Consider the following 9304-nt stretch of genomic DNA (forward strand, 5'->3'; position numbering starts at 1 on the left):
ACTCAGCCATGACCGGACCTTGCAGGGGGAACAGAGGATCACTCCGGACCGCATCCTGAGGCTGTCGTCCCGACCCATGACCCTGGAAGGATCACAGGTAACTCTGCATTCCATCTGATCCTGACAGGAACAGGAAAAACACTGAGGTGGGATTGGGGAAGTGCCCTTTTAACCTCTCTCTGTATTTCCTGTTCCTGTTAGGTCAAGGGTGACATCCTCCATGTGGTGCTGTCATGTGGACGATTTATAAAAATTCATTTTTCGGCTAATAAACCAATTACAAAGTTTCTTAAAATCGCCTGTACTATTGATTTCTGCAATAAAAATTTGGACAGAGACACTTCAACCCTTTGAGGACCAGGCCCTAAATGACCCAGTGGACCGGCCAAATTTTGATCTTAGTGTTTTCGTTTTTCCCTCCTCCCCTTCTAAGAGCTCCAGCACTTTCAGTTTTCTATCTACAAGCGATGTAAGTGCTTGCTTTTTACAGGAATAGTTGTACTGTGTAATGGAGTCTTTCATTTTACCATAACATGTATGATGGAATCCCAATATATTATTTATGAAGATATAAATTGGTGAAATCGTAAAAAAGAATGCAATATGGTAACGTTTGGGGGTTCCTGTGTCTACGTAATGCACTATATGGTAAAAGCGACATGATACAATTATTCTATAGGTCAGTCCGAACTCGACCATATGCAGGTTTACGCAGATTCTCTAATGTTATATATATTTTTTTTAATGAAATCCTTTTTTTTGGCAATTAATTTTTAGGCATAGCATTGATCAGTGTTATCGGCAATCTGCTCATTGAGCCTGCCCTGTGCAGACTTAGTGCAACAGAGCGACGATCAGACCGCACGGAGGCAGGTGAGAGACCTTCGGCGGTCAGTTTTTAACGATCGGGACCCCTGCAGTTGACAGAGACCCCCGATCGGTAAGTGACAGGGGACTCCCCCTGTCACTTTCACGCCGGCGGCAATTTAAGGAGTTAATGACACGCGGCAGCGAGATCGCTGCAGCGTGTCATCACCGGTGAGGTCTCCGCTCCGGAGCGCGCTTCATAGCCGGAGAAACACCCAGGACTTATAATTACGCCCTAGGTTGTCTGGGGACAGACTTCCATGGCGTAACTATACGCCCTGGGTCGTGTAAGGGTTAAAGTGTACCAGTCAAACAAAAACCCTTCGGTCTAAGTGCTCACCACACTAGCAATATAAAGTTGATAAGCCACAATATTCACGTATGGTGTACGAGTAGTGATTTTGCATCTATAACAACCAGTAATATATTCCATAACACCAGTACTATTGTAAATGCCTTTCAGTTTCAGAAAGTTTACACAAGGTGCTGGCGTGTTCTTCTTTCAGCTCTGAGATTTTCCTTTTGGGATTTTCTTTTTGCATTTTCCAGCTCTTGGTTTTTCCTGTAAGGAACACAACTAGTGTAAAAAGGCTTGACCTGCAGAATTTTACGAATTCTGAGTTAGAGGGCCATCAATGGCGTTATCACAACTACTTGAACAATCTTCCTTTGTTTTCTCCACAACAACCATTCACCTTTCGTCTCATTTGAAAGCCAATGTTAGTGTCAGGACCCCAGTAATATCCAAGTCAAAAAGTCTTTGTGACCAGGCAAACATGGTTAACCCTTAATACAGGCAACATTTTCAATTTTCAGGGGCAACCAGAAATAATGCCTGCAAGGGAATACTTTAGATGATTTCATATGTGCTAGCCAGCCTTGTTTGGGGGGGGGGGGGGGGGGGGGGGGGGGGGGGGGGGGGGGGGGGGGGGGGGGGGGTCTTGAGGACTGCTGCAGCCAATAGCACAGCTCACCCTTTTAAAGTTTCTTCCAGACGACCAAGCTGCTCTGCCCTCTTTGTTCACTTGCTCTATTTGGAGAATCATTTTCTCAGCTTCTTCCTCCTGGTGTTGTAGTCTATCAAGTTCATCCAGCACCCCCTCCAGCTCATCTTCCAGAAGACTGCTCTCTTTCGCCATTTCCTCTTGCACTTTCTGCAGTTCCAGCTTAAGAGCACTGGAGGTCTCCTAAGGAGAGAGAAGATTGATAACTACATTCAGTACCATCAGAGGTGGTGGGCATCATACGTAAACTTTCCAATAGAACAGGCATCAGTGCTCCAGATCTCACCATTTCCTTCTGCAACTGCATTTTCAGTTCTTCTTCTCGCCTTTGTAAGGCCTCACACTGCCCATCTCCTTGGCTCATTTTCTCCTTTAAGGCTTCCAATTCCACAGATAAACTGTTCTTTTTTGTGTTGCTTTCAGTTAATACATTATCTGTAACATACAGGAATAAATCAGTTTAGACAATTGTCACTGTATGATAAAGGGGCATGACTTCTTAAACCATGGGTCTCTAAACTGCGGCCCTCCAGCTGTTGTGAAACTACAACTCCCATCATGCCTGGACAGCTAAAGCTTTGGATTTGGTTGTCTAGGCATGATGGGAAATGTAGTTTTGCAACAGCTGGAGGGCCACAGTTTGGAGACCCATGTCTTAAACCATAGCCCATTCTACCATAGAACATATATTAATCATGCAATACAGCCTGTACTAGGGTTTCAGGACATATAACCAACGTCACAGTCTGGCAGGACATATGCAGTACATCAGCATCAAATTGCCATACGCTTGTTGTGTGCTGCAGATGTCTGTCCTAGCGGGGACGTCAGCTCAGTGAAGATTAGGGGACAACTCTTGACACAGCAGGCTACTACAACTGTTTATGCCATCTGTGACTACTTCAGCCCTGAGGACCACCCTGGCATCCCACACCAGCCACAACCTCTTCCCAATTACAGTGACTTGCTGATCCCATAGAACTGCCCTGCTCAGCTAGTGGCTGCAGAGGTGTTCCATTCAAGTCAACAATTGGCTAAAGGGGTCAGTCCCTGTAAAGTCAGCACATCAGGTGGTGACTAGTGATGACAAACAGTGGAAAATTTCCACGTTAGGCCATGTGACCTAACAGTCAAATCCCAGCGTCTGGAGAAATTGGGGGACTCACTACGGCTGCCATGAAACATTGCTGTATCCATGTTTACCAGCACTTTCCAGGTGGTATCCATTTTCTCCAGACACAGGGAGTTGAATGTTCAGTTCGTGTTCAACCACATGACTGAACATGGACATTTTTCTGATTTTCTGGTGCCCAGTGGGATACCAGAAGCCTCAGCACAGCATCTGACTCTGTAGTCTAATGGTATAGCTTAAGAGTCACTGTCGTGAAATTTTTTTCGACAGAAATCAATAGACCATGCCATTTTAAGAACTTTGCAATTGGGTTTATTAGCCGAAAAAATGAATTTTTATCATGAAAAAGCAGTTTGAAGCTCTCCCTCCTGTCTTCATTGTTCTCCTATGGAGAGGGAAAAAGACACCAAAACAGGACAACAAAGTTAATGAAAAGCTACATTATCCTCTGTCCTCTCTCCTCTAAATAGCCCCCCCCCCCTTGTTCTCTGCTGCCCACATTTCTCCTCCGTCTCTTCCCCCCCCCCCTCCCCTCTTCATAGCACAGACAGGATGTGTCTGATTAAGATTTTCTAATTCTGAGCAGTGATTGACAGAAAGGGGGGGGCTGCCAAAAGGCTTTTTATATGCAGATAATGGCATATTTGCCTAAAACCCAATTACAAAAGTTTCTTAAAATCGCCTGGACTATTGATTTCTGCAAATCGACAGTGACTAAGTAAACCTGCCAGACCAACTCTGCCACTTACCCTTTTCTTGCAGCATTACAGTATACTTGTCCTCCAGTTCTCGCATTTTGGCCAATAGTTCCTCTTTCTTTTGCCTGAAGTCCTCTCCTTGGCTTACTTGTCCAAGCTGAGGAGCTTTTAAAGCAGAAAGAGCTTGGTCTATGAGCAGCTTGTAGTTTTCAGCTTTCAAAAGGACATCACTGAAAACAGATAATTTGTTCCACATCAGGCATAGTAGCTTTGTTCCACATGAGGCATAAAATTCTAAAGTAACGAACTCTGTGCCAGCAAACAGGGGCCCTGGCATCATCATTTCCATTTTCTCTTCTGAAACAACTTTGGTTACAGGGTCTTCTCCTGCGCTCCTTTCTCCCTCCGGGTCCCGTGCGCAGCAGCTTCGGAGCGACCTGTCTGAGCTGACAGACTGCTCCTGGACAGTGATTGGCTGAGCGGTCTGTCAGCTCAGACAGGCCGCACCAAAGCTTTTGCTGCGCGCAGGACCAGGAGGAAGAAGGAGCGCAGGTGAAGACCTGCAACATGCTTAGGTAAAGAATAGTGCTTGTGAAATCTGTCGTCCGCCACACACCGCTATTCCACGCAGTGATGCGTGGTCGGTGCCCGATGATTTTAGGTTTGAACCTAAATAAACGATCAGTCGATGACAATCATCGGCTGATCGTTGTCTCTATTCCACGCAGAGATAATCGCCCAATTATTGCTCCGTGGAATAGGATTCCAAGTGCCCTGAAAGTGAATGGGCCTCATCTATTAAAAGGAACACTCCCACAAAAAAATTTTTTGCCTTATTTAACACACATTACAAAGTTATATAACTTTGTAATGTGGTTAAATAACTGGTCTGGCCCCCTTCCCCCACTTTCCGCCCCCGGAAGTTAAAGAAGGTATACATTACCGATTACGGTCGTCCTGACCCCTCTTCTCCCTGGCGCCATCTGGTGACGACGTCAGAGCCGGGGGACAGTCCGGGTCTTCCTCCTCTGCGTCTTCATGGTAAGTGAATGGGAGAGAAAAGGCTGCTGGTGCACATGCACACCAGCAGCCTTTTCATTGGTTGAAGTGCATCACATGGCTTCCAGCTTGCTCAGCCCCAATTGGCTGAGCTTGCTGGAAGCCATGTGATGCGCTCCAGCGCAAGCGCACTGGCAGCATTCTCTTCCATGGACCCGGAAGTGAGATACATCGCTGGACGGCGGACGCAGGTGACTGAGGGCGGACGACGGGCGAATCAGGTGGCGATAGTCACCGGAGGGATGGTGAGTATGGTGTCTGTGTGTATGTTTTTTTTGGGGGGGTCCCGCCGCAGTTGTCCTTTAAAACAAAAACGTTATATATTGCCCATACCAACCACTTTCATGTCACCAGAGCAGTTTTTAAAAGCAAAAACAGCCCTCGGATTGCTAAAGTAAGAGTGACAGGCTGTACAGAGTAGCTTTGTACATTTACTGGGTTATCCAGGCAAAACATATTGATTAGCTATTAGTATGCTCAGTGTCCAACCAGGTGCAGCCACTACACAGTGGGCACAGACTACTGCTTCCGTCCCCGTTGACTGTATTCCTCAGTATGTATTGCTTTGAAAACCCCTGTACCTTTATGTACATTATATAAGAAGAAATGATCAGTAAAACATTGCAAAACTCCCCCCCCCCCCCCCCAAAAAAAAAAAACCCCAAAACAAACAGTTCTGAGGCTCACCTCATCTGCTCCAGAGTAGCAGTCCATCTCTTCTCAGTCTCCGCTTTCTCCTGGCCAACTTCTTTTGCTCTTCTGTGTCAGCACTGTGTGAAGGAACACATTCCTTACATTAGTGAATGATGGATAAATAAAGCTGGGTCTACATGTAATTCCCTTTAATAGTTACTTTACTTCATAGGACACCAACTTATCCTGCAGCACACATCAGTCCCATGTCCTCTTTAGGGCTCACAGTCTATATCAGCAGATCCACACTAACAGAGACTGAGGGTGGTATTACACGGGCCGAGCAGGGCCCGATAATACCTGTAAACGAGCAGCGATCTGCTAGATCGTTGCTCGTTTACTGGGCCTATTACACGGCCCGATAATCGTTTGACAAGAGCTGCAAGGACATTGTTACCGATGTCCTTGCAGCCCTTGCTAACTGGCATACATTACCCATCCACGTTCCAGGGCTGCTCCTGCCGTCCGCTTCTCCGGGGTCCCGTGCGCGCTCTAGCTTCACAGCGGCCTGTGATCGGCTGAGCGGCCTATCAGCTGACAGCCTCTGTGAAGCTAGAGCGCACGCGGGACCCCGGAGAAGCGAAGCGGACGGCAGGAGCAGCCCTGGAACGTGGATGGGTAATTTATATATCGTTAGTCGCCGGCCACGCACCGCTATTACACGCAGCGGTGCGCGGTCGGCGCCCAACGAAATAGGGTCTAACCTATATCAACGATCAGCCGATTATAGTTGTCATCGGCTGATCGTTGCATTTATTACACGGAGCGATAATCGGCCGAATCGGGCCAATTCGGCCGATTATCATTCCGTGTAATAGTACCCTAAGACTCATTTGCTACTGGCTGTAGCAGGTGTGCATTAAGCCTAACACCACAAATGCATTCTTGTCCTCTAGCAATTCACGTCCCTTCATGAAGTTACACTTATGTATCGACAGGAAATGTGTAATTTAGTCTTTTAGTGTGGCTAGCAATACAAACATTTCTCTTCAAAGCTATGGAGCGCACATGTAGAAGTGTCTAATAACAGAAATAAGATTTTTCTGCATTAAAAAAAAAAAAGCTTCTAACTTTGCTTCAGCCTCTCGTAGTTGTGCTCCATGTCTTTAAGTCGAGAAAGGGCCTGCAAAAGAGATTAAGCATATTTAGTTTAGGAAAAACTCATGGAAGCCACAAAATTAAAGTAATTCCTAGTATTGCAGGCAAAGACTGTAGCAAACAGTGGTGATACGTGACCATCTATGTAGGCTGAGATTTACAATCTGCAAATTTTTATTTTTCTTCTTCTGTTATAGAAGCAGCCATATTGCCAGCACTTCTGTTAAATTATGTGGTATAGAAACTCATTTTATTTTGCATATATGCATTTTTGCATATATTTTTCTTCCCCAATAAGATCACTGATCACTGCAGAGACAAACAGCAGACACCCCACTGTGTTATTTTCAAAGGTGTTATAGCTACATCACAGGGCAGTAAGGTTGATGGGACTGAAACGGTATCTGAGGAAAGCCCCCTCTGAGCTTTGCCACAGATTCAGTTTAATATGCTGCAGATAGCCACATACAGCATAAAGGGGTTATCAAGGATTAGAAAAAGCAGCTACTGTCTTTGCCAAAACAGGATCACCCTGTCCCCAGGCTGTGTGTGGTATTACAACCCAGCTCCATTAACTTCAATGGACTGAGCTGCAAAACCCACACCCAACTTAGGACAGGAGAGGTGCTGTTTGTGGAAGAAAGCAGCTATATTTTTTTAGGCCTGGAGAACACTTTAAAGAAAAACTGCCCTTCAAAATTGTATAGTTGAATTGCAAACTTATAATGAACATGAATAGAGGAAATACTTTGGTGGTGCACTCACCAGGCTCTGCTCATGTATCTGAGATGCTGCACTTTGTAGCTTACTCTCGTATTCTTGTTCTTGGGCAGTCATTTGCAGCTTAAGATCCTGGAGTGAAAGTAACAGATAAATAGATTATCCTGTACATGAAATCTCAATAGCTATTCAGGATTGACAATCACATTCTAAAAAAAAAAAAAAAAGAAGCAACTCCAGCAGAAAAAAAATTGTTTCAAAATCATTGGTGTGAGAAAGTGCCAGAGATTTGTAACTTACATCTATTAAAAAAAATCTCAAGTCTTCCAGTATCTTTTCAGCTGCAGTATGTCCAGACATGTAGGACATACAGCAGTTGATAAGTAGTGGAAGACTTGAAATTTTTTTTTTATAGCACTAACAAATATCGGAACATTGACACCAGTTGATGTGAAAGAATTTTTTTTGCTGGAGTGCCCTTTAAAGAGACTCCGTACCCACAATCTGACACGCCCCCCCCAAACCACTTGTACCGTTAGATAGCTGCTTTTAATCCAAGATCTGTCCCTGGGGTCCGTACGGCAGGGATGCAGTTATAGTTATAAAGGGGATTTTGTGAGTACTACTCACCGTAAAATCCTTTTCTCGTCGATGTTCATTGGGGGACACAGTATACTATAGAAGGGAGGGCACCACTGAAATAACGGAAAGAGCAGGGGTGCTGCAGAACTAAATACTGAACTGTAAAAAAGAGGGAAAGAAAGTACTGAATCAGCACACCCAAAGTAATAAATAAACTTATAATTTAAGTACAGACACAACATAAAAACATTTAAAAACAAGTACAAAAAGTGCATACCATAATAAGTCGCACTAAAACCATTGTCCACAAGGTGGCAGCACATAAGCTGCCTAAATCCCACAATAAGGAAGAAGGAGATGATAGGTTGCTGTATATAGAGGCAAAGTGCAGGTAATGCAAAAATAAAGTGTCACAAGTGCATGGTAAACTGCCACTTTCCCCTATAGACAGATAAGCTAAAGTACAAACATACACTAGCCCCAAGGAAAAAGAAGGACTGATGAATACAACCTGACGAAGTCGCACTGTGCGACGCAACGCTTTCCCATTTTGTCCACTAGACATTGGCTGCGGTACAGGTTGTATTCATCAGTCCTTTTTTCCTTGGGGCTAGTGTATGTTTGTACTTTAGCTTATCTGTCTATAGGGGAAAGTGGCAGTTTACCATGCACTTGTGACACTTTATTTTTGCATTACCTGCACTTTGCCTCTATATACAGCAACCTATCATCTCCTTCTTCCTTGTTGTGGGATTTGGCAGCTTATGTGCTGCCACCTTGTGGACAATGGTTTTAGTGCGACTTATTATGGTATGCACTTTTTGTACTTGTTTTTAAATGTTTTTATGTTTGTGTCTGTACTTCAATAAACTTATAATTTTTGATATATTACTTTGGTGTGTGCTGATTCAGTACTTTCTTTCCTCTTTTTTACATTTACATTGGGGGACACAGACACATAGGGTATAGGCTTGTGAGATTGTGAGCCCTCGCGGGCAGGGTCCTCTTCCCCATGATCAGTCTGCCATCTGCCTTCATGTAATGTTTTCTGATCTTGTATTGTTCCCGCCTGTTGCCTATCTATTGTATAGCGCTCTGGAACTAAGGGCGCTTTATAAATAAATAATAATAATAATAATATAATAATAATAATAATAATAATAATATAATAAATAATAATATAGGCTGGTGCCACTAGAGGCGACACTAAGCAAGGAAAAAGTGTTGGCTCCTCCACCAGGGTCGGTGGAGTCCACCGACCCTTCTCCCTGCATATAGCACATGAGAGACCCCATTGCCTGAGGAAGGTCCATAGCGGACCGAACGTCGCACTATATCTTATTGGTCTCATCTCTTGCATTTCTTATGTACTGTCGGAGTAAATACCTGTATCTATTTGCTAAATAAAAACCCTCACTTATTCTTGCAACATCGAGTGCCGTGGTTTTCTC

General features: G+C 44.4%; 1 pseudogene; it reads right to left on the reverse strand.

The window, feature by feature from the left end:
- Positions 1-1310: 1310 nt before the first annotated feature.
- On the reverse strand, positions 1311-7403 carry LOC138775752 (hyaluronan mediated motility receptor-like; annotated as a pseudogene).
- Positions 7404-9304: the final 1901 nt, after the last annotated feature.

The sequence above is a fragment of the Dendropsophus ebraccatus genome, unplaced genomic scaffold (genome assembly GCF_027789765.1).
Source record: "Dendropsophus ebraccatus isolate aDenEbr1 unplaced genomic scaffold, aDenEbr1.pat pat_scaffold_1995_ctg1, whole genome shotgun sequence".
NCBI lineage: Eukaryota > Metazoa > Chordata > Amphibia > Anura > Hylidae > Dendropsophus > Dendropsophus ebraccatus.